This window comes from Anoplophora glabripennis, unplaced genomic scaffold (genome assembly GCF_000390285.2).
Source record: "Anoplophora glabripennis isolate ALB-LARVAE unplaced genomic scaffold, Agla_2.0 scaffold42, whole genome shotgun sequence".
In the NCBI taxonomy this organism is placed as follows: Eukaryota; Metazoa; Arthropoda; class Insecta; order Coleoptera; family Cerambycidae; genus Anoplophora; species Anoplophora glabripennis.
The window spans coordinates 848,663-876,263 of NW_019416219.1; positions in this window are offsets into that span (position 1 = coordinate 848,663).

Here is a 27,601-nt window from a genome sequence, read left to right on the forward strand (position 1 = left end):
AAGTGTAAAACTACAATACGTTGGATTTAATTCTAACGAAACGCCAACGCAAGTATTGTCTTTCCGAAGTCAGTTGAACATGTACATATAAAAACGCCTAGCAATAAAATTTTATGAGTTTGATAGGTGTCTCTAAAAAAGTTTTCTGCTAAAGGTAAGAAATAATGATAATAATTTGTAAATAATGTGTAGAAAATTTCTATTATATAATAATTTGGCCAACAACATATTTTAATTATGTATGTCCTCAAACAATTTTATTATATTGATGGTAAATTTTGGTTCCAGAGAGCGGACAATTTGTGTCTTTAACCTTGAGCACAGATATGTCATTCATAAACTTAGATACATTTACCCATGACGCAAAATCAGAAATTGTATACTACATATTTATTAAATAAAGTTCCGTTAAAAATAGTATTGTTCTTTTAATTGGAAATTAGGAGTCAATGTAAAGAATAGCCTCAGGCGACGCACATGATAGAATAGTCCAACTCACGCTCCATTCATAACAAGGCTGCAGTTTGAATTCTGACCAATAGGAATTCGATAAACGCAACCGATGTCGACGAATTGACTAGAGATGGGCGCGTGTTTCATATCATTTCTTTAGAACTAAATTAACTTAATTATTTTCTCTTTATTTAACCTGTTTACATGATTTATGGATTTTAAATAAAGGGTACAAATCTTCGCGAGGATAATACGATATATTTGCTATACATAATAATTATATTTTGCATGGTTTATACACAATACATTTTTGAACGCGTACACATCTCTACCAAAATTTGACCTATTCTTCGGGTTAAAGACACACATTGTCCGCTCTCTAGATGACATATCAAAGAACATTTACATTTTCATTAAAATATACTACTGCTCGGCAAGAATCAACGGGAAAGTATGAACATCCTTGCCAGGAAAAGTTGTTAGTTTAGGTTGTAAAAGTTATTAAATGAAAATAATCAACAATAAAATATAAAATATATATGAAAATTTAATTGCACTGCACTGCTAGGCAATTTGTCAACAACTGAAATTTATGGCCGGTCGCCCAGTGCTACTGTGTTTGTGCGCCGTTTACCCGCACGCGTATTCTTCAACTGGGCGTATAGATTTCTACACCTCCACGTTTTGTTCAACCAGATCTAAACTATGGTATGGTATGGCTAAATAAATAAGATAACAAGTTTTTTAAATATTTCAATGCCGAGTTGCTGCGTAGCGACCGAACTTGGTACATACTGCCTAGCTCTTTGGTCTTCAATTGAGGTCGGAAAGACTATACCATTTGACGAATCACAAGCTGAATTTGTATGTGTAGCAAAATCTTAGAATCAATAATTGTGAATTTGTCTTTACATTACTATAGAAACATAGAGGTAATTTGATTTTCTTAAGTTGGTGTTTCAGAAATTATGAAGGAAAAATTACTGGGACTCTAGATGAAATGTAAATTCAGAGGCGTTCGCATTAGTTTTCAAAAAAATAAATAAAACACTGAAAAATTCTGAATTTTATTAACATTATTTTCAGTATCTCTGAATGAAAGTAGATTACAAAAGAGTTTATATAGAATAGAATAAAAATTCAAAATATCTTAAAGGAGTATGATCATTTTGTAAGTAAAAATGTAAAAAAATATTTTTTTCAATTGAAAATAAAAGACCTTTTGCAGATTAAAATCAATTTTCAATGTTTGTAAAGAAATGTAATGTACTCCACTGACCTATCATCTATCTTTAGGAAATTTCGTGTTAATCATTGACTCCCTTGTAAGTTTGGTTGCCTAACAGTCGCGATCACATGGGACTCGAGCATTTATGAAGGCATTGCATAAACATCTGGTATCTGTCATCATACAGGGTGATTTACTACGTATCCAAAAAAATTTGGGAATAGATGCGGCATGAAAAATGGAGTCAATATCGTAAAAAGATTTTTTGTAAAATCCTTATATGTAGTTTCCGAGAAAAAAAATTATTGAAGTTGTAATACTTTCCACGATTACATGGCGGGACAACTATCGTCTCTAGAGTCATTCGCGTTGCTTTAAGCAATGCGCGTGGGGAGCCACGTGGCTCCAGCGTCTCCGAATACTCAAATCCGATTTTACAATTAGTATTAGCGTCATTGTAATAGTGTTTACCATAGTTTTTTATTAGTTAGTGTACAGGAACCCGGAGTTGATGGATATCGTTTTAATTTATGGTGAAGCAAGACAACATTTGTGTTATAGTGAGGCATTTGTATTATGGCGAACGGGTTCAAATAGCAGCAAAAGCAGTTAAATTTGCTGATATAAAATAGGTGTAATAAAACTATATTTATTTCTTTTCTTGCAAAATTCTTTCAAGTTTTTGTCCGTTTTAGGTTCTAAATCACCCTGTACATTGTGTACCAAATTTTAGAATGATAAAAAAAATGCGAAATACATACTTTAATCAAATCTTTTGGAAAGAAAAAAATAAAAACATGGAAAATCGCATAGATCGATGATAACGACTGTGAGCGTCCACAGCTATGCCCATTATTTTCTCCATGATATCGTCCATTGTTTTCTTAACTGTAGTGTCTTGGAGTAATAATAAAACTCATTATTTCTATTAAAATGAGCTTTATATACGGAATCTGTAGAATAAATACCACAAAGATAAAAACAAGGTAAGTACAATGGCCTGCATTGTAGTGAAGGCACATCGTGAAGAATTTGCAGGGTGAAGTGGCATCAAATTGACAATATTTGATGTGAAACTTACAGTCAAGGAAGATATGCCATTCGGTAAGTTCTGATACTGTTAAAAACTGCCACGTTCAGTTGATTTTCTATTGGATATTTATTTATAAACCTCTTTGAAACTCTGTTACGAAAAAGGTAAAAGGAATAAAAGAAATTTCTTCTCAGATTCTGTTGCTGTACTTCTGTTTTACTTGGAGTCACAAACTGACAAATTACATTTCTAAATTTTACATCTTTTGATATTTGGATGTCATATTTTTTAGATTTTATAAACGAAATAATTCAATAACAGAAATATATCCATAAACTCTTACTGAAAAAATGTCCAAATTTATAATTCTAATAAGCTCTGAAGAATCCAAACAATTGCTCAAAAAATACAATATTTATAATATTTAACATAAGTGTTTGATGATGATGGTTCTATCTCACAAAACGCGGTATCGGCTGGAAGTATTCGACTTCGCTCTCCCCCAGGCCTGATCGGTCGCACTGACTATGCGCCCTTTGGCCGGCATTTGATCCGCTATCTACGCGTTTTGAATTCCCCGATATGTTTACTTTGTTTACAATAATAAAACAGTTAAGACTCATCAACAAGTGCTAAACTTAGAACCGAGGAGGCCGAGCACCGCGTTCGCTCCGGCGATGGGCCCTATCCATCTCGGTCAATGATATCGGAATTGATATCGTAAAATATGTGCGTCTCTCACAAGTTGCGTTAATCTTTGCCACGGCGTTTATAATCAATCATTTTCTATCGCGTTCTTATAACTCTATTTATTCTCGGGGGTCTGTTGATCCAAAGTAGTTTGCCTGATGTTTAATACAATTGGTGTGTCCTACAGAGTGGCCCGAAAAACTGGGAGCCACTTTTTGGTAATATTTGTTTTTGGTGTCTAGGTTTGTTGATTTGTTTTTATCACCGGAATGTTCTTGAGGTCCACCCGGTACATTTTAGAAAGGAAAAGTTATAATTTAGCAGCGACAAAATAGACTTAATTTAGCATTAAATACATATTACTGACAAAGTGTCTGAACGTAATAATTTGACTTTCATTTCAAGGCTTAGAATTATCGAGAAAAATCAACTATGTTTTGAAATTTGCATATGCAGATTCAGTTCAAGGAAGTATTTATCCAAGCAGATATTACAGTTTTAATTAATGACAACTATTTTGTCGACATAATGATCATATAATTTAATATTGTTTTTTGTATACATAAACATTTTTGCATATTGCACAATATTTAAATTTAATTGCAAATGTGTTAGTTTTGCTGTACGTCCCATTTCAAATGTCAATGGAGATATTTTATTCATATAATTATGCCACCTCCAGTTCTATACAATTAAATATCGTTTATAAATAATGCATATTCACAACATTTTGTACAATAACGATCAGGACGGCAATTGTCATGGAAAACATAAAAGTTTATATCATACAGTGCTTTCGAAAAGTAACGAATTATTTTTTAAATTGAGAAGTTTTAGAAAAAATCCCCTGTCACGTCGATTTTGTTTTTAAAAAAGACACTTTTTGACGTTCGAAATATGACGTCATCGATAATTTTTTTAAAGAGCAACCCCCAATTTTGACCGTGCCATTTGAAAGAGCGTGTCATTCTACATACACATCATGAAAAATTATGGTGTTACATAACAAAAATTTCAAGATAATAATGGTGGTCGTACGTATAATGGTGGATGATAGCATGGTCTTGAGTTACAGAGATTTTCTTTGCGCTGTTTTCATTACCATTTATCGGGGACCACAATGTTGAGCGACCCAAGTCTCTGGTAGGCTGCCACAGCCACGTCCCCTAGCCTGCCTTTGGTCACCCACCCAAATTCCAGCCTGCGTCCGTGATGCTTACCTCGGCAGATCGAAATCCACCGGCCAAGACACCCGGCTAGGCGGTCCCCTCTGTAACCACATGTTCTTGGATTGTTTGAAATGGACGATTTTCTGGAACAACGACGCAACGTTAAATTTTGCGTGAAACTGGGGAAAACTTTTATGGAAACGTTTCAACTGAAACAGGCTTATGGAGGTCATCTCATTAAATTTTGAAATATTGTATCCTACTCGCATTTAAAGGATATTTGTATCGTAATTTTCATACCCTTGTCTTTAGCTACCACTCCTGTATTTTGTGATGGAAAACTTTACCTGGGCATCGAATATAACAAACCGGTTACCCGGCAATTCAGCTTTAAAAATGACGCCCATACATTAAAGCGGTTTACTTTAACGGAAAAGTCAATTCGGCCGCCGATCGGATTTTCCTAAATTATCGTTTATTAATCAGTGACTGGATTAAAAGCGGCTTGCAATCGGACGCGACATTCGCCCTTCGGCCCGCAATAACGTCCTCCCGATATGGCCGGCCCCATAATTCGTCATAATCACGTACGTGCCCATAAAAATCCCTTAAAATATTATTAGGCAATATAAAACTCAACGGCGAAGTTTCTCCGAAAAAATATGTGCCTGTAATCTGTCTTCCTGATACGACTGCCCACACATCAATTATGTGCGGATGAAGAAGTCGTTATATAGATTTATACCGATTTACTTCAAGGCTTCCTTGGGATAAAACGGAATCTTGTAGGGCAGAAATACAGAGATTGCGTTTCAAACTAGTGGACAATATTTAAATTGAGGTTATGGATATTCATCCAATTCATTCGAATTTTGTAACAAGATCTCCAAAGTCCAAAGGATATGTCAGATTATATGAGAGAAGGAAAACTTATCATTATTCTCACAAGTTGCTGGTTTTCTGTATCAAAGTTGAAAGAAATTTGAATATATTTATTAACAACGACGATGCTTACATTTCATTCTGTATCAAATAAAGTAACGTGCCTAAATAGTGCCATAGTTGTTGGTCATTTGTAAAATTAAGTCCGTTACTCCATAACTTTATATACTCGTAAGTAATTTGCCCAAATTGGCACCAAAATATATGCTTTTATCCACAATCGCCTTATAATCGGACTTTTATACACACATATGAACAGTCTAAAGTGATACTTTATCCACTAGTGGAATAAAGTGACTTTATTTCACTAGCAGAATATTGAAAAAATAATAAACCTATAATAAATCATATTTAATTTATTTACATATTAACATTAACATTAACATTTATAGTAATAGACTTTTAGTTTTTTGTTTTATCACATTTAACTTCCTTTCCGTTAATAACAACCCTTGTAGCATTGTTGCAATCATTTTCGGAACACATAACATCTGCCGAAGTTTGTGAAGAACTTGCACGGATGTCTCTTCTTGTAAGGAACAGCTATATTTTCCTTGGATCTTCCTTGCAATATCAATGTTGTTCTCAACATAACTTTCTGCTACAGAGGAGCTTTTCCATCCACCATGTCGTTTGATCGTTGTAAGATCAGCACCTTTATTGGCCAATAAAGTTGTTGAAGTGCGCTTCATACAATGGCCAGTATAAGCTTCTGGATTTGCGATATTCAGGAATGAAGCAACTATTTACCTTCGCCAATGTGTTGATTCCAACAGGCTAAGTACATTTTTGATTAATGTATCTTAAAAAGAATATGTCTTGTGTTAGACGAATTGGGCGTAGAGAAATATATTTTCTGCGTATTACAACAGCATTCACGCAAAATCCTTCTTCCATATTTGTAAATTTTCTTGAAATGCCCGTCTTGGTGTCAGGTATTGAAACAAGTAGGTAACTGCCACCGTCCTTTACTTCACTAATTTTCAAATTTGTCAATTCGCAGCATCGACAGGCACCAGAAATCCCATTATTAGTGCAACCTAAAATAACATAACCTAACAACATGTAAAAGATAAAGAGATATTACCTTAATCATTAAATACTCTTTATCGGATGCCCCAGTAAAAAAATCTACAATATGCGCTCTTTCGAATACTACAGCTTTCTTTACTTTGTATCCTCTCGATTCATTCTTCAAATAAGCAGTAAGCTTGTTATATTTTCAAATATCTATACCGTTATAGTAGCCTTCAACATCGAATCTTTCGACCACATAGATGAAATTGCATATTTTTTCTTAAATTTTAAAAATTACGATAACATGACTTCTTCATTTATTGTCATTACTCTCCGTTTTTTCCTCCATTCCCTGAATTTCGCTGGCAATAAATGGAAAATGGCTTCTGGAGCTTCTTCATAAACAGCCACAGGAACACAATTACTTTCTTCCATTTTTACCAAATTCAGATAAAACTGTTTATTAAATAATTGATAATAATCCACGTACCGTAGCAACCAATAGGTATAACAAAACCTACCACGATTCATTGAGTACTATAGTAATAAATATCAAGTCGCGCGAATATTTTTTTATTAAATTCCAATAATTCTGGCTCCACAAACATGATTGTGATGTGATTATGGATAAAACGTTGTATTGCATTCGTGTATTAATTGCCTTTTATCCACTTAAGAATATTAAACATTCTCGTGTAGATAAAATGCTACTAATACACTGATACAATAAATAACTATTGTTTCACTTAGACCTGAATGCTGCAACAAATGTAAAGACATATATTTTCGTTGTAATACAAACACATAAAAGAAATTCGTATGAAATTGTTTTGTTTCCTGTGTACTTAGACATTTCAATGGAGCTGCTTCAGGAAGTGAACGAAAACAAAAAAGCCCCCCACACTAATACAAAAGTGGCGACTTATATTGAATTGATCTTTTTTCCTCTTGCAGCGTGCTCCGAACCTAAATGGATTTAAATTGTGGAAAACACAAAAACAAAGAGCCGAAAAAGGAGGAATGAAATATTGCATAGAAAATTGAAAGAGCATTAGTTCCGACGGAGATGATTTATAAAGATTCTCAAAGAATACTAATAAAAGATTTAAATTTAGCGAATAAAAAGATTCGGAAGGCTGCTTTATGGGATTAAATTGCTTATGCCTTTGGTACATTTTGAAGATTTTTCTTCCACCCTCAGAATGGTGGTGGATAAAAATAATATACCTGCGGTAGTTGCATTTGAAATGAGTTACAGTTGATTTATTTTGCAGTAATTCCATATTTATTCGTCTCTGTTGATATTCAGGGCATTTACAAACATTTTTTAATAATAAAAACAACGCATTCATAATTTTTTAATAATCAGAACTGTCGAAATTGCAAAACGGCACTTAAAATTAATAATAATCAAAATCCGTCGGTTTAAAAAAGCAGAATTACTGTGGCCGCAGATAGCGCGCCGTTCATTATTTGTATTGTTTTAGTAACTAGAAAAATTCTACTTTAGTTTTCAATACGGTGAACTGAGAAGTCATTTATTTTTCTGGATTCTTAACTTTTGCGTTTTTTTCTAAAAATGTTTCGTAGATTTTCTTGTTCTCGTACTCATAAAAATATGTAGTACGTATTTAAAAACACATTTCACCATCTGAACTGTTTGCTTCTCTTCTCCTTTCCATGGCGTTAAATTCACGTACATTTTGTTTCACTCTGTTAACTTAAACCTCCCCATCTTAACTTCTTAAAGTTCCGAACTGCATCTTTAAGACTACCTTTTGTTCAGGCCTTTATTACGACACCCTTTTCAAAGATAAGTTAAATAACGCCGCAGATAACGTCTACCGTCTACCCATCACAAACTCCCTTTGTTTATAGAGTATAAATAATTTTGCAGGGCTCCAGAAATGTTGCAGGGTTAAACTGATTGTAAATAAATTGATCAATAGTAGCTGGAACGGCAATTAACAACTGGAGCGGAACTGATTGGCGATTGTACTCATTGAATTCACACCTCTGTACGGATTATATTCGCATGTACATATTTGAATTTATAATTGCCACATCGCGTTGAAGAAAATAGTATTATAAAAGTAATATTCTTGCATTGTATTGGCTTGGCGTATTGCTTGAAAGATCTCTGCAAAAACGCTTCCACAGTCTGTATAATTAGCCTCTGTCACCGTAGTTATTCCGCAAAAGCTCCCTCATATCGCAAGCCATTCCTACCGCAACAGAGAATTGGTTGTGGAACTGAACTGCATGTTTCCCAGTTTATGACGTCTAGACACTATCAAAATATATTTCTGCGGAGTCATTGTAGTTTTACAGCCGATTAAAATTAGTTCGTACGTTTTACATCCGCTTGCTTATTCTTTGGGAACGTTTATTTCGGAACTGCAGCGAAGTTTGGGAGAGAAATACCGGGCTAAGCGTTATGAGATAAATTGAGAAATATTTACCAAACAAGTCAAGATACAAAGTAATGTTTTGCCCCATTGAATAGCAAAGACATACACGGTGTTAGAAGTTTGACTGCCTTAATTTTAACAGACGATAGAATACAATAATATAAACAAAAAACCTTATATGAGATGGTTTATCACTCTTTTGGACTTCTTTATGCTTAATTCTAAAAAATAATTAGCATTGTAATAAATTTAAAATTCGATAAAATTCATATCGAGCAATGTGACAACGGCGTGGCGGTTAACACGAGGTACTATGGTGTCTAGCAACCACCAGTACACAATTCAGTTGGTATCTGGATTCGACCGTGTCGGAGTGTTTTTTGCGTACCACTATTTCCTTTTTTTGAGGTGTTTTCCAGCGATTGCGCGAAAATTGGATTCGAAGGTGTCGTGCGTGTCGTGCGTGCATCGAAAATGAATCGTCTGTAACTTTTTTATATAGAGGAATTTTTAAAATCTGAAAACACTTTTTCACAGATCTGAAAATACTTTTTCACAGCGAGGAATTTCATTGTACTTTAGATTTTCATTGCGGCGTTTCGGTTGCGAGAAACCATCATGAACTTTCTTTTTTCTTACTCGCGCCATATTAAATTTTAAGCTGAGCAAATACAGCATTTTTTTGGCTTTTCAGTGATATAATATAAGTAAGAAATTTCAAAAACACCTTCAAAAATCTCAAATATTTTTAATAAATCTGGTAACACCCTATAATTTTTCGAAAATATTATAAAATGGTGATGATAATCAAATAATAGATTATTTCAACAATCGTTCAATATCATCAATTATTATTCGAAATGCTGTCCATTTTTGGCTATGCAAAAAAGGCACCTTTGTAAAATAGGTATTATTATTCACTCGCTGAATGGTGATAGTAAGTAATCATTTTTTCATTCAACGCCATGACATTAATGATAAGCTTTTACAAAAAGTTGAGACCATTCTATAATAGTTTCGAAAAAATATGCGGTGTTGCCAGATTTATTACAAATAGGATTTTTACGGTTGTTTTTGAAATTCCTTCTTACTTATATTACTGAAAAGCCAAATAAATGCTCTGTTTGCTCAGTTTAAAATTCAATATGGCGCACATGAGAAAAAAGAAAGTTGATGATGGTTTCTCGATGCCGAAACGTCGCAATAGATAGATAATATATAGATAAATTTATTAACTACTTTTTTAATACAAAGAAGTACAATTGTAGTAAGTCAATGAAAACCTAAATATACAGTGAAAGTTCTCGAAATAAATTGATGTGGAAAAGTGTTTTCAGATTTTAAAAATTTGTCTAAATAAAAAAGTTACAGACTATTTTCGAAAACGTCCCATTTACGTTTTTTTCACCCGGAGAAATGACATGTTAACCCGGAGCCCGAAGATGGAGCATCAAAACCCAAAAACTCCGGAACAAACCCTGAGATATGGCAACATTGGCAACCCTATGTGTGCATCAACAGGTTAAGCGCTGTTGCCGCGTTGTGATGAAACTCCCCAATATTAATACTCGCTGTATTTTGAAAACTGTTAACCTTACGCCCCTGTAATATACAACTTTTTTGTTCATTTATGATTACTCTATTTCATGCTGAAGTAATGGCAGTCAAACTTCTTTCACCCTGTATACTTTTCTAGGTTATATCTCACCCGTAATCAGTTTTAGTATAAACATGTAAAATTGACAAAATATTCAGTTCTAAGTAATAATCATGGATAAACTAACACCAGTTATTTACACCGAAAATCCCAAGGTTTTAGATTGGTACATCAAAGTGGTAAAGGTTAATAAGTCTTCCATTATATTCTTTTATGTAGGTAGATCCTTTCATATCAATCATTTCATTCATCTTCGTGTATCACCATTGCGACCTTCGTCTCTTTCGTGGGGTGACTTTATTATTGGACTTAACAGAAAATGTTTTATACAGAAGATATTTGTAGATAAAACGGTTGACCACATTTTTCAATAAGACGGAGGTTAAGCTTTGAACGCTTGTGTTACTCTTTGGGCCATGTTTTCTTTATACTCGTCGGTGGAATCAGAAAGTTGGTCTTTGATGTGGCCCTACAAAAAAAAATATATTTCGTGAGGTTTCCGTTGTACCAAAAAAAAGTTGGTCATAAATGTAAGTTAAGAAAAATGATGTCTACGCTTTTCCCATAAATATTGTTCCCTATTTAGATCGTCAAATGAGGTAATTAATGCTTTTCAGAGATTGTTTTCAATTTTCAATTGTTATAAATTATGTCTCGTGTTTTCTTCTCTTTTTGTATGTTTGCTTGCTAGATTTGTTTAGTAGAAACTATTCATCTGAGCACAATATGGCAAATAAATAAATATGATTTTGGTGGTAATCAAAGCTCTTTCCCCCCATGCTTAGCGAATTTGTCAATTATCATCATTTTTTAACTTGCTCAAAGAAACGAAGGAAACACTTCTTAATTTGGGAATAAAGCGAGCTCAATGTAGAAAAATACGTCTATCATTTTATTTTTTCCGTAACGTGGCGGAATTTGGCTCCAGGGGACGCTAAATCCCACCTTTCTCCACACACACATACAATCAATAACACTTTAGACCCATTAGCCGTTATACAACAAAATGCTTCTGATCATTTTATTGTTATTGTTCTTCCGAAAATAAAAAACCCACTCTCACAAAACAAACGACCAATTTTACAGTCTAGTTATAAAGACATGAGGGTCCTTGTACTACGGCATAATAGACCCCTACGTCCTACCAAGGGTGGGATCGACAAGGATCTTTGTTTGTAAGAGTCGGTTACGCTTTTGAGACAAGAAAAACTAGCATAGAATTCCGCTTTATGGACATTCTATTCATGGATCTCACAATTAGTATTGATAAAAAAATGTGTATTATATTGTTGAGTTCGTTTATCAAATAAATTATTTTTTTATTCTGGATGAAGCAAACAATCATATTGATATCTGCATAGTAAAAAATTTCATCAGTATTAAGTAATTAAAACTATTTACAAAAGAAACCGTTGCATCTTGTAGTAAAATTCAATCAAATTTTTTGGTAATAAATCTAGTCCTGCATTTTCTGTCTTTGAAGTGAAATCACCCTGTATATATTTTTTTTGTGCCGCATGCCGTTATGAGTAAACTCCAACCTATTTTTTTTAATTTCAGTTTAATATTCTGTTCTCGGCTTTTTAAATTCTGTAAATTAAGATCGAGGCAACCCAGGAAAACTTTATTGGGTCATGGAAAAGATGTAGAGACCTTGTAAAATAAATTTGCCTGAATCAGAATTATGGAAATGGATTCTAAATTATTGGAATTATTTGGAAATTATTCCAAAGTATGGAATAAATTCAGTAAAAACGAAACAAATTTTTTTGGGAAAAATTCCCGCACAGGTCGATTTTTAATTTAAAAAATACATATTTTAGCATAAAAGGTTATTTTCAACCGTCATTTGTTTTCGAGTAATGACGTCATCGAAATTTTTTTTAAATAGCAACTTCTTGATTCTGAAAGATCGTTTCATTGTCGATCCGACAGTATTAAAATGTTGCCATCTTACATGGGAAAGTTTTCGAGTAAATGACGATTGAATGTTAGAAATTTATTAGAATTTAAATCATATTAGAGAAAAAGTCAACTCTAAATTGGTTTTATATACTCAGAATAGAGTCAAAAGTCACTAATTTCTGATGCAATAGTTTCACTGAGTTGGACTCATACTAATAAAGTGAAAATTTCACTTAATCGGGTGTGGACAGAAATTGCCACATTAATGAGTAAAATTGAGTGCAATTTAAGTGAAATTTGAGTGAAATTCTTTTACAGTGTAGATAACATTGGCTTTTGCTGATTAAATATGATTCATAATTATAAAAGGGAATCATATTTTTTATGGAATTTCACTGACAAGTCAAAGCCTCCTTGATGGTGCCAATCTCTGACATAGGTAGGATCAATTCCCTCTGTTTTTGTTCATGCGGAATTCTATAGTCTCAAGTTACAAAAAGGATTGCAATCTAGCTCTGCTTTGTATCACAACAGTGGGAAGACTTGCTTTAAAATAAACCTGTCGATTTACTATATTGCTCCTGCCCATTCTCGTGTCCTTTTCCTGAAAAAACCTTCCTCCTATAACAATAAAACTCATTCTTTTCGTAAAAGGAACGGGTAAGGGAACTCTCCATTTCCAGTTAAAATTTGCATTTATTTTTTTATTGCGCATAAATCAAAATTCAGATGAGGATGTTTGGGAGTTTTTCAGAATACATTTGAATGTAATGGATATTAATGCCGTCGCGAGTCACAGTCGGTTGGGGAATCCAACAGGCTCAGTTGCCAGCTTTCATTGATTTCATGCGCTGCGTAGACCGAGTTCAGCAGACAAAGGAATATCCTCTTCTTCCATTCTTACCAGCGGGAAAGTTTTATTTCTCTCTTAGGCCGTCATCGCCAACTTTGACGGGGTCTGTGCTGCCTGCTGGTACTGACGCGTCTTCTGACAGCCGGGCGCTGCTCCCATTGTATTCGTTTTATCTTTAGAAATATATATTCAGAGTACTCAGTGAATGCGACTGAAAGTTATACATTCTTTCTACGACTGACTCGAAATGAAAAGGAATATAATTCGTTCCACATTAATGTTATTTCATGAAAATTATCTAACCAATAACCAATATCAATATTATATTGGTTATTTAAAAGATAGAATTTGTTGACAGATTCAGAAAGAAGTGTATTTTGTTCTTCAGGTTCTTTTAACCTATCCTGTAGAACCCTCAGTATACCCTTAGGACTTATTTCCCTATATTCAATTAAGACGGCAATGAATATGGTTGTATCCTGGTCATGTACACACTGACCAGAGACATTTGCTCGGGTTATAGAACTGCATGATACCAGAGACAACGTTAGATCGCGCTTTATGGAGACTGCGCCAATTCTTGAGGACTGTTCTTCGGTATGGATTCTGACATTCTCAGATTAGCGCTTTCCAGAGGTCATCAAATAATTTTGGGGAGCATAATACAGAAATCTGTCGCTACCAGTTAGCAAACCAACAACTCTTGACGTTGGAAATCAAAGCCTAACCGAGAATGGGAAAAAGGTGGAAAGGATATTGTTATCATTCACATTCGTAATTATTTGTTGTGCTCTGTAGTTTTTCAGGCGCTCTTTATTTCCTCAGGAATGTTATTCCCACCATTTCTAAATGATAATGTCGGCAAATGTAAATTTCATTGTTATATTTATTCTAATTGTATTAATTGATATAATTCGATGAAATTGTATTATTAATTAAAACTAAATTACAGCAGTTGTATTGAAAGCTGATAATTAACATCACAAATAATTTTGATACGAGCTTCTATCTGATTAATACTGTGCATCTATAAAATAAGGCATAAATTCAATGAGAGTTATTCATATTTTTTTGAAAAACGTTTATTTTAACAGTGGTCGTCGTAATATTTAATTTAATTTAATTTAAAGTGTTTATATTCGATTTTCGAGTTTCGTCAAAGTTTAGTTATCTCACTGTGGCATCTTCTAGAGAAAATGTTATGTTAAATTATGTCGTCTCTGCGTTTATTTTTAGGTGAAGAATCTTTTGAAAAAAGATTGGAGTAGAAGGCTCCTACTGGAATATATCACGGTCTTATGCATTATTCATATAAAATTGTTTTCCCATATTTTGCATTTCTGCTTTACACATCCCCTTTCAGATACAGAGACAGAATTGACACCCACCAAACACACTTCATTCATTATTTTTCCTAAATAATTCAATCACGAACGACAACAATGGCAAAGGAAACCAATAATACAGAGAAACAAATACTGTCGGAATAAAAACCATAGCCTCGTTAGAAATTGTAAGCTCTGCTAAAAATGTTGTTTTACCCTTCTTCTTTTTTAGATTGTATTTTGATTCATATTCTACATAGACTGTAAAAATTTTCATTGATTACCTTTATTTAAATATACTTACATTCAAGAAATGTTTCGAATTTTTTTATTTCCAGAAATGGCATGGAACATAATAAGGCATTTTTTCACCGCATTGTTCTGTTGTTGAAATGAAATATTAAATATACCCGCGTCAGTAAATACCTGAAAAAGAATAAGCAAATGGCTTCTATTGTAATTTTTTTTCACGTGAAACGTCAAAATTTGTTTCTTTTAAACACCCCGTTAGTTGATATTTTTTATGTAACTAAAACTCGACTACCCGCTGCTCATAACAGAACCGGATTCAGTTTACTGACGTAAAATGTCATACTGGTCACGTGAATTCGTATTCCTGTACTGAAATTTCAACAAATATCACTTAAAAGTGCTTACCTACTATCACTGGCAGTTTCTACATTGTTATGATATTTTAATTTGCAACTATAAATAAACTTGAGATGAAACCAAAATTTTGAATTTTGAGATATTCACGTAAAATAAATAGAGAAAACTGACACAAAAGTGATGAGGAATACTGATAATATGAAAATGAAAGATAAAATTTATAATAGAACAAGTTTGTAGCATAATAACACAAAATCGGTAAATGAAATAATTCAATCTGTCAAAATGATGCAAAGAATTTAATTTTAGAATTAAATATATTGAAAAATGCACCAACATATCATAGAAAAGGTAGAAAGTACAATAAAGTACACTTTTGTAAAGTCACGTCATATTGGAGCATACGTTTAAGGAAATTTGAAAAATGTTAGAATTTTTGACAAGTTGATTGACGGAGAAAGAAGGAATTCACTTATAAATGTATTTCATTAAATAAACTAAGACTAAAATTAAAGTTTATCACACATTTAGTAAAGATTTATAAGTGGAATTAAAATTAATGGTTTTGTATAAATAACTTCATGTAACGATTTTGGGAATGTCAAACCCATATGTCCTATTATGTAAAATTTGTTGAGTAATATGTGTATGTAAGCTGTAAAATGACTTGTGCAGTGTTAAAAGGACCTTCTAGACATTAAAAACTGTATTCAAATCCCAATTTACGTTCCAACTAGTGTATAAACCTTAGAAGTTGTCAATAATCGGTGGACCTAAAAACATTTCAGTTAATAACTAATCCAACTCTTGTTGGCGCCCATTTAATTAAAATTCAACAAAAACAACAAAATTAATAAAACGACACACATCAAAGACAATAATATAAAAAAAATAATATAGAATTTGAGAAAAACTTATTATGTAGTAGCCGAAATGAAAAAGAAAGAGAATGAGGACGGGGACAATGTCCTAGTACAAACGAATCCTCATGCAACAGTCCGATATCGATAGTCGATTGTCAATTCTTGCCACGTCTATTGTTTATGCGTAGTACCAAATGCAATGTTTATATTAAGCATTTAAGTAGTCAGGTTCTCTGACTATTAATATATTTAATAGTACCCTCTATTAATTTTTTTGTCAATAATTTTTGAGAACTCGACTGACCGCTATGAACAACGTCTAGTAAGCAACTGAAATGAAAACCGGGAGGGTGGCTGAACGAAAAATAAAACAATTTGTAGCCATAACTTTTTAATATGTATCTAACAATATATCAGAAATAGAACCATATAATATTTTAGCAGGTACTTGCCATGAAAATAGATAAAAAGAAGAGTTGCGTCTACAACAATGTGTGATATTCGGTCGTTACAAGTCTCATTTTGCAACTAGTTCCCTAGACAGTATTTACATTGTATAATTTATGGTGCTGTAAATGGTCTACAGCGCCTGCATTGAAAGTGATTTTCTGTTTAAGGAGCTTCAATAGGCAAGCCTTTATGTAGAAATTTAAACGGAGGAGTGAAAATATTGCGGCGAGAATTTGAAATTGCCGTTTAATAGACGTACTAAAAAACTATTGGACGGCGTGAATAACTTCTTTTAGAGCGTATGTGCTCGGCTAATAGCCAGATATTTCCCCAGTGCTGATCATTGCAAGCTACGCTTTAGGTACTTCTTTGGTGTTTTATTCGAGCATTACTAACAAATGTTACAAAAGACGTAACAACGATGTTGCGACAAAACGGAGCGGTTTTTCTTTCTCTTTAACAACCCTGCCTGCGTCGGGAAAGCAACGCAAACTTATTACATAAATACAGCAAATGTCAAAGTCGACGTTCGATCGCTTGTTCAACGAGAACGCTTCAAAACGTGGACGATGTCCGGTTCCGCGTTTGTTCGTCATCTTAAGCTTTTAATATGGAAGTGTGCGTGAAAATATTTGTAATAAAAATAAGCTCAAACAAAACATGTGGCGACTTGGTAGCAGATCCTTTTGATGAATTTGCGACACTTTAAAATTAATACGGTTTCCAGAAGTGATCGAGACAATCTAAGGGAGATTACTTACTCAGACACTAAGTAAGGCCTCAAATTCGATTTGCCCCTAATGACGCAGTGAGGTCGGAAAAGTATACACTTCTATAAATAAATTCCCAACTTTCCAAGGCAATTTTGGTTGTCTAATGAAATTAGTCACCGACGTTGCTACAACTTCATTAACCCTTATCTAATTCTTGGATGGAAACTCAAGGACGGACAAACAGATTGATACAAGTTCAGGGGAACTTTCTTAATAAGGGATAATTCTATTTTATCCGTGTTTAAGGGCATGCTTATCCCTTGCAAATTCCCCTCTGTCCTTCGTGACTTTGAAGTAAATCAATGTACCTCTTAGTCCTAATATATTCACTTATGCACATAATGCCGCTAAGATATTCAGGCGGTACGGTCTCCGGAGGCAAAGTAATTTTTTAAGCCATAAATTTTGAAGATAACCCGGCGTAATACTTTTGTCGACTCCGGTACCTCTAATAAATTTAAGTCGCCCGTTGTGCTGGGGTCACACATATTTTTTTCTGTCGGCAACTTAAAATTAAACGGCAAAAATGGAACGATACAAAAAATATCGTTTGGATAATATTTAATTAGCCCTTTAATACATTTTGGAAACATTTAAGGAACTATAGTTATACATGGTGAAAAAAATATAACGAGCGTTCAAATAAAAACGTGGTCGAAGTTGGCTCTGACACATTGGACGTAGGGAGTAGCTTATACCGACCAACTTAACCTCATTTCTCAACGAGCTGTATAGCAGCTGTCAATTTCAATAAAGTTAATGACTATATAACTTTATTTTGAAGAATAATCGTGATAACAATAACAAACAATTAAAGGAGCTGCGGAAAGTGTCCCCCTCCTTGTTATAACAATAAATTAAAGCAGCTGCTGAAAGTGTCCCCCTCCTTGTTCCAAGCACTTTTCACACCTGTTCCTCAAAGAATTCAAGACATTTTCTAAGATGCTCGGGGTATTGTTAATTTCACGAATCTTGTCTATAAGTCGAGCCTGCAGATGGTTTAAATCAGGAATAGGCAGTTCAAAAATAGTGTTTTTAAGGTAAGGCCACAAAAAGAAATCACACGGCGTAATATCACATGACCTCGGTGGAAATTCATGTTCAGCATTGAGACTTATTAGTCGATTTTGGAAAACTTCCCTCAACATATTCATCGTCTCGCCTGCCGTATGTGCCCTTGCGCCATCTTGTTGAAAGTAAAAGTTTGTAATTTCGTTTTCTTCCAGCTGGTTAACAAAAGGAGCGATAATTTCATCTCTATACCTTTGCGCAGTAAGAGTACCATTAAAAAAAATAGGTCCATAAATCCTCCTTCGATTGAGAGCACACCAAACTCCAATTTTTTGAGCGTGTAGAGGGCCCTCGACAAAAAAGTTATCTGGTTTTTCAGAAGACCACATTCCCATATTCTGTGAGTTTACGTAACCACTTAAATGAAACCAGGCTTCATCAGAAAAAAAGGTGATATTATGAAGTTCACCGTAGTTGTTTAAAAACCATTCACAAAATACAGCCCGTCGCGGAAAATCAACTTCATGAAGTTCTTGCTGACAAGTTAAACGATAGGAGAACAAACGCAAATCTTTTTTTAACACTGTGTGGCAGGTACCGACTGATACTCCCACCATTTGTAATAAAACACGTACAGAAGTTCTTGGCGCATTTTCCATTATTTGTTGGACATTTTCTTTTAATTCTTCAGTCCGCTTTTTAGGTCGGCCGCTTCCTTCTTTTCTTGTTACACTGCTCGTTTCACGAAAAACATTAACACAACGCTGAACTGCACTTTGAAAAATTTTGTACTCAACAACGCCGGGAAATTGATTTTGAAATTCTATGAAACATTCCTCAATAGAATACTTCCATATTCCATCAATCTTGCGTCCATTTCTAAAGTAGGACTCTATGATAAACACTTTTTGTTCTTGAGAAAACACCATTTTAAACGCTTTTTAAAACGAAAATATTCAAATTGATAGCGGCGATATAGCGCTTTGACAGATGACGTTTAAGTTCATTTGCTATACGCTACGCCCTACGTCCAAATTTTCAGAACCAACTTGACCACGTTTTTATTTGAACGCTCGTTATATATAATGCACATTAAAATGCACTTTAATACTTGCGTATGCAGCCACTGTAATCATGTATTACAAATACATGAATTGTAGGCAACGTACAATGCATGTGAAGGGGGATAGTGTCGGTAAACGGTGACGAAGCGAAGAGCGTCAGTTTTTGTTCCAGTACCTTTAACTGTGGATTTGAATGTTTTTCATCGCTGAAAGTCAACAACAGTTCATGATATTTAGTTTTACTGGGCAGGTTTTACTATATTTATAACTAATTGTTTATATGAAGTCATATTATTGTACGTGTAAAATATTAATATGTTTATATTTTGTAAACTGTGTTATAAATTTTTATTTAAAAAACAAAAACAGTACATGATCTGCCTTGATAATGAATCCTATTATCTATGGTCGCCGTAGACTTTGTGGTTTTGGTTTATTTGTATGTTTGTTGTTAAAGTTTGTATTTTTTTAATGTAATTTTTATTATTATTATTATTTTATTATAATTCAGTATGCTCAATCGTGTACTATTTATACTCAGTTTGAAATAGATATTTATTAAGCAAATACCTATTGTATAGCTTGTTTGTGTTTATATTTGCAGAACATCTTCAAGCAAGAAACCAACAATGAAAAATAAACAGTTCTTAAGGAATCCAGAAATTACCTTTTCTATGTAATTTAGCTCGACTTTCTGAATTATCATACTTATCATCGCCATATTGAATTCGTGCAGACTTATTAAATAATATCCTGCACCAAATTTGAAATGATTTGATTAATCACTAGAAAATATTTAGCTCAGTTCACACACTGTTGGATATTTCATTTTTGTTACTTAAACTGTCAGCAACATAACTTTCTGCAATTGTGGCTGATTTCCAACCACCATGTCTCTTGATTGCTAATACATCAACTCCTGCATTAGCCAGTAACGTTGCCGATGTTCTTCGGAATGAATGGCCTATATATGTTTCAGGATGTTCAAGTTTCAAATACTGTGCGAACTTATTAGGAATCATAGAAAGGGTATTCTTGTCGACTCGTTGGTTGATAGCGCATAAAAAAGCTTGAAATTTCAGTTTTAATTTCACTACCTTCATTAGCAAATATGTGTTATCGGGTGCCTGAACGAGAAAATCGTTGACTTGCTCTCTTGTAAAAACGTTTGACTATTTAGGTGTATAATCGTCATTCTTACGTTTCAAAAATGCTCTCAGCTCAGGTATTTTAAGTATTTTTGCTGGATGCTACGCAAATGGCCCAGTTACCTCATCCGTAGTAGCAGAGTGGATAGTAAAACTTTGGTGTTGCGAAAAGTATTTCTCATCCAGGATTCCTGGAAATTTTCTGGTTGAATTTCAGGTGAGAAAAAAATCGCTAAATTCANGCCGGTTACTTTAAAGTTCTTGACTTCTCCATGAAATAGACTAGCAGTGACATTTCAGAAACACCAGTACATATTTTTGTTCTACCATTCTTTGAAATTTTTATATGCTCGTTCGTACGCACTTTCGACTTCTCGGGAAATAAAAATTCGCAACCAGCATTTGCTGCACTTTCTATTTGAAAATCACTCATTTAGAAATAATAATTCAAACTTGGAAACGACAAAATCCAAACAACCAAGGCGACTTTGCAAGATTTCGAATAATGTCAAAATGATCGATTAAGAAATGCCAAAAAATAAAACCTAATTTTTAATTCATGAACCATAAAGAATTGTGGAAGCAGATAAAATATTATACCCCACGCAGCAGTTAAGTGTAATTTTCCAGTCTCGAACTCTATTGCTAGCCCTCGCTCCGCTCGGGCGCAAAATCGTACTCAACTGGTAAATAATACTTACCTCCTATATGGTGTAAATAACTACTATTTTTAGGCAGGATAAAAAAAATATTTTTCTATAGAAAAAGTATTACAATTTCACAACCGTCAGCCTATAGTAAATATGCTACATAGTTCAAAGTGAAGAGAAGTAAACAATAAAATAGCTTCCTATGTTACTAAAACACTCCGATGTAACTGGAAAGGAAGCAAAATGTTGCATTTATTCAGCACTTTAAATTTTATGAGCTTCATCACCGAAACACGGGACGTTAGGGGGCGCGAAACTACGGCTCGCAGAAACCGAGAAGGGCTTTTGCGTCGTATCTGTTACCTTGCCTGAGAGAGGAAACTGATTTAAAAACGGTGTTCCAACATAATACTTTCTACTTTTTACAGGTTTTATAAAAAAATACCGAAAGGGAAATTTCTTTTTTATTGCGAAAGTTTTCGGGATGGAAGGCTTTGGAAACTTTGGAGTATTTTTGCTGGATGCTACGCAAATGGCCCAGTTACCTCATCCGTAGTAGCAGAGTGGATAGTAGAACTTTGGTGTTGCGAAAAGTATTTCTCATCCAGGATTCCTGGAAATTTTCTGGTTGAATTTCAGGTGAGAAAAAAATCGCTAAATTCAATTGCTTTTGTATTACACAAGATTCAGATTTAAGAAACTGTACGCCAGAATTGAATTAAACAACTATTTGTGTCGAAGTAGCCTGTGAAATAAGAAAACTATAAGGATTAATACAAACACAGTAATAAAAAAGGAGAGTAAAAATTTATTGGGTATAGGACTGCAAAAATAATATAATTACATAATGAACTACAACAGATTCTGTGCCTTCAATGCATTTTTTCAACCTCTTATTCAAATGCCCACAGCTAAGCATTATAGACCAGGAAAATTAGCGAGAAAAAAAGAGAAANTAAACTGTCAGCAACATAACTTTCTGCAATTGTGGCTGATTTCCAACCACCATGTCTCTTGATTGCTAATACATCAACTCCTGCGTTAGCCAGTAACGTTGCCGATGTTCTTCGGAATGAATGGCCTATATATGTTTCAGGATGTTCAAGTTTCAAATACTGTGCGAACTTATTAGGAATCATAGAAAGGGTATTCTTGTCGACTCGTTGGTTGATAGCGCATAAAAAAGCTTGAAATTTCAGTTTTAATTTCACTACCTTCATTAGCAAATATGTGTTATCGGGTGCCTGAACGAGAAAATCGTTGACTTGCTCTCTTGTAAAAACGTTTGACTATTTAGGTGTATAATCGTCATTCTTACGTTTCAAAAATGCTCTCAGCTCAGGTATTTTAAGTATTTTTGCTGGATGCTACGCAAATGGCCCAGTTACCTCATCCGTAGTAGCAGAGTGGATAGTAAAACTTTGGTGTTGCGAAAAGTATTTCTCATCCAGGATTCCTGGAAATTTTCTGGTTGAATTTCAGGTGAGAAAAAAATCGCTAAATTCAATTGCTTTTGTATTACACAAGATTCAGATTTAAGAAACTGTACGCCAGAATTGAATTAAACAACTATTTGTGTCGAAGTAGCCTGTGAAATAAGAAAACTATAAGGATTAATATAAACACAGTAATAAAAAAAGAGAGTAAAAATTTATTGGGTATAGGACTGCAAAAATAATATAATTACATAATGAACTACAACAGATTCTGTGCCTTCAATGCATTTTTTCAACCTCTTATTCAAATACCCACAGCTAAGCATTATAGACCAGGAAAATTAGCGAGAAAAAAAGAGAAACTCGAAAGAATTCCTATCCGCGATATTATTGTAAAATTGCCTAAAGGAACATAAAACAACATTTCTCATCTCGTGAGTCAAAAAATTTTTCTATTTAAACAAATAAGTGAGAAAACAGTTTTTTCACTTTGCAGGGAAAACCATCAATTTTAGCGAAAAGTAACTCACAGACAACTTGTAACTATTGTTAAAAGATTTAAAAAAGAATAAAAAGCATTTGAATTTATTGCAAAGTTTTCAAATATGTTTACTTTGGCTTGATATGTAAAAAAATAACTTTTTAAATGAACGATAGCTTCATTTATTTGTTTAATAATAGTAAAATAATTCCGAAATTGAAATTTTAAATAATATTTCGCTTCATAATAATTTTTGTGAAATTTTTGTAAATTTAAAAAAAAATAGGTAAGTATAAAAGATGCATTTTTTCTGGGGTTCAGGGCTATTCTACGAATTCGTAAATATGCCCATTGTTATATTTTCGTCGAGCTGCCCCAGTATAAAAAGAAAGGAGTTTCTACGATGAATAGAAGCCGAGATATTGCAAAATTTTACAGCGCGCATCAATTTGAACTTTGAATTCCACTTTTCTCGCGTGCACGACTCGCTTGGACGAGCTTCCCCCACCACCATGCCGCACATTTTACTTATCAAGTACCTTCTCTTTAAAGGGCTCGTGAGTCGTTAATTTTCCACATTTTTCAATGCAATTCACGGGAAATCGTAGTTTACGTCGTAAACTTTATTTTGCGAAAAATTCAAGTCTTAATGTTTATAAACAATTGCGCTACGATTAAAAAAAATTCTTATCTTGGCTCCTGTTGGTCGTAGAGGATGCTTTTTTCTTTTTAAAATCTGTATATTTTTGCCAGCTATTCATTGCATCTATTTTCGATGAGGTAGCATAAATAGCAACAATTTTATTCAAATTGTTTATAAGCGAAGAACGCACGGTTTTTTAATGCACAGTTTGAGAATGTTAATGTCGAAAAAACGGTGATATTTTTTAATAGGTCGCTTAATTACGTCTTTAAGATAACAATGACGCTTTCAGAATCATATTTGGTTGAAAATTAACGCCATTACAGAGACTTAAAGTTCATAACTTTTGGAGCCTCCGTTATAAACAAATTGAATTGTGCGAAAACTATTGCACCTACAGCGCCCATTTTGGCACACTTTTAAAGTAAGACAAAACACTCAACTTGTCATAGGTTTTATAAAATTTTAACAATAAATGCGATAGTTATAAACAAATTCAAAAATGGGCACTTTTCCTGTTTCTTGCAATAACTTTTTAGTTTTTAACCGATTTTAATTTAACAAGTTTCATTTTGTAGACAATTTTATTCCCTACAAGTTGTCTGTGAGTCATTTTTCTCTAAAATCGATGATAGGAATTTTTTCGAGTAAAAATTTTATTTGCCTGGCCTATTAACACACTTTTAGTAAACTAAAGATTTAAGCTGATTTAATGTGGTATCATCATTTTGTACAAACCTTGAAGGAGGATCTTGTGGTGCCAAATATTGGGCTGGAGTTAAATGATAAGCCTGTATATATTTTGCTACCAGCCAAATTTTAAAGTCACTCTGGACATGTCCATTTTTCCATTTACTTTTATTTCAAGACCTCTGAGCAGCTTGAAATCTTCAACAATACGCCGCGTCGAAACGTCAGCATCGATTATGTCCTTGTGCCAGTTGAAATAAAACTTACAAGTCGCAATTTCGCCGCGAATAAGCTGTACCGACGTTTCAGGGCAATGAGAATTTGATGAAAAACATGAAGGAAGAAGTTAGCGTCTACCTGAAATTTAATAATTGTGACAGTTCTCGCGTTCCAACAACTTTATCACCACATAAATGTATTTTATATTACATCTGCACCATCCTATTCACAAGGGGGAGACAGCCTGCTGTTATGGCTTTATTTATTTTACGGGTAATTGCTTTGTTTTCTTGTTTGCCGCTTCCTGTGATTCTTTTTTCGGGCAGCGATATAAAAGTAATTATAAATCAAAATGATTCCTGTAGAAACACAATGTAAGTTTAAAACGTATCTTTGGTTTTATCAGTAAGGCTTACTCAAAAATATTAAATCCATTTATTTTTGGATTTATAAAATACACATACATTTTTAAACGTAATTAAATTATTATGGTAAGCCTAAACTTACATTAAAAAAAATCGGTATCATCAAAAATAAGGTGAAAATTTAGTAGAAGATAAGAAAAACAAAAAGAATGTTGCAAAATGTCCCATCTAATACTCAATATTGCAAGCATGCAAACAAACAAACAAATTGCGACTTTAATGTTTCAAAACTAAACTATCTTTTTCAACCCAGGTCACGCGAAAATACATGGAAAATCATCTCCGTTTATACTGAAGGTTTATGCAATGATGATGTTAAACTGCTTAATCTAGGAAATAATTAAATCCCGTATATAGGATTATTACGATGATACTTCGTTATGGAAACAAGCAACAAGTCAGGATTACGTTATTATACAAATTCAGTTCTAAAGCTCGTTCGACAAAAAAGGAATTGGGGAAGAGTGGGGCAAGTAGATTATGCTATACAAAAATAAAAATACAAAAAAATCTGTATATTACTTTGAACAAAATCCAACACGAAATGCATCCATTAATTACTTGCTTAGATATAAACCAGTTTTGTTTTTTTGTAATGGAATAATACACTAAATGAAAAAATAAAATAAGACTCGATATTTTCAACAGTTAAAAAGATATGGCGGGGTTTTGTTAGGCGACGTTTTAAGTCACGTGACTTAACAGCCCACAAATTTTTTATTTGTCGACCTAGAAAGATGCGGTTTGGTTTGCTGGAATCTTCAGACGAAATTCTAGAGCGACGCCACAGTTTTTCGATATTTTCAACGGTTAAAAAGAACGAAAAATATTCGGTTTCTATAAAAAATAGATTAAATCACTAGAGGCAGAAGGAAAAGGTGTAAGGAGAAAATAATGACCTTCTTCCAATTTTTATAAAAAAATTTGGTGGTCATAGCAGCAATACATGCGTTAATAATTGTGTACGTACCACCCTGTTATCCCGATATTTCCACAAAGTCATTTTGTAAAACTTTATTTGCGGAAAATTTGTTGAATGTGCTACGCTGTTTATTTAAGCGAAAATCCAACGTGCCGCGCCTGAAAACCGTACAGAACTTGCGTTCGCGTTCAAGCACCCACTTATTTATAATTTAAAATAATAAATATTTCACTCTTAATCCCCGCTCTGTGCCATCGACTTGCGTTTTGTGTATATCCTTTATGCATGACCAACTATTTACAATAGGGTCCCTTGTTCCTTATACTGGTATACGCTCTCTATTTGGGAGGATTAGAAAATCCTTAGGTGGTTTAATATTGGGCTAAATTAATTTTTAGAGTGGATGTTTACGTTTAATAAGTGCCAGTGTCGAAGAACCGACTCCGAGGATGTGTCGCAGTCATCGACCAAAATGGAATTTTATGGGTCGATTCTGTGTTTCTCTGTAAATTTATAATTTTGTAATGTACGATTAACTTGTAACATATTTGGAGAAACGACACTGAATTTATGGCTGACCTTAACTTGAAAAATTACTTTGTAAATATTCTTTCTCACTTTCTCGGTACATTGAAAAGACCAATTTGTAATTTGTATATGCCTTTAACAAAAGTATTATTTCAAATTTACAGGTAATTCATTGAGCAAAGAGAGGATACATAAGATACAGCGTGAAAGAGGTTATAACAAGTGTTTATATCAAAATCTACCCGAGATAACCAAATAGCTTGAAGAATTTCTCAATATTTTTACTAAATCGATTTTCGACCTTATGTACTTTGGGCATAAGTGCCAAAAAAATGGCTGCCTAAATATGTGACGTCACACTAAAAGAGTCTATTACAAATGTAAACTTATATTTTTTATTTATTTTCTCTGTAAAGAAGCATTTACGGACCCATATTTATATAGACTTTTCATCTAATTTCCATGAACGAATACGGTATAGTTTTGAAACAACTATTTATACAGGGTGTCCCGTTCATGTTTCAAATGAACTTGTGTGCAAGTTCTTCATTGGAAAATAATAGGGGTAGTTAATGTAAATTTTTTTTCTTAGACGAAAAAAATATGTTAAAATTCAAAATTTATAACATTTCTAAACGGTTCTGTAAACTCTAAAGCATATTACAAAAAAAAGTATTCTTGCCGAAATTATACGTATATACGTCTCCAAATATGCAAACTGAAATTTGTACATGCTGTACATTAAAGAAAATTATTATAAAATGATGAAACTGAACTGAAAAACAATTAAGCTTTATTTTTTGTTCCCTATATAAAACGTGTTTCCATAAAGTTAATTTAATCCATTTACTCGGTATGAAAATATAAATTTTAATTATGACTAATTTACAGAGTTATTTTGGTATATAATAACATTTTTCATTAGCCCCCATTAATTAATTATTTAATCTTGTTAAAGCACAGCTGAATTATTATGTAGTATTAAAATTTCACTTTAAAACTATAA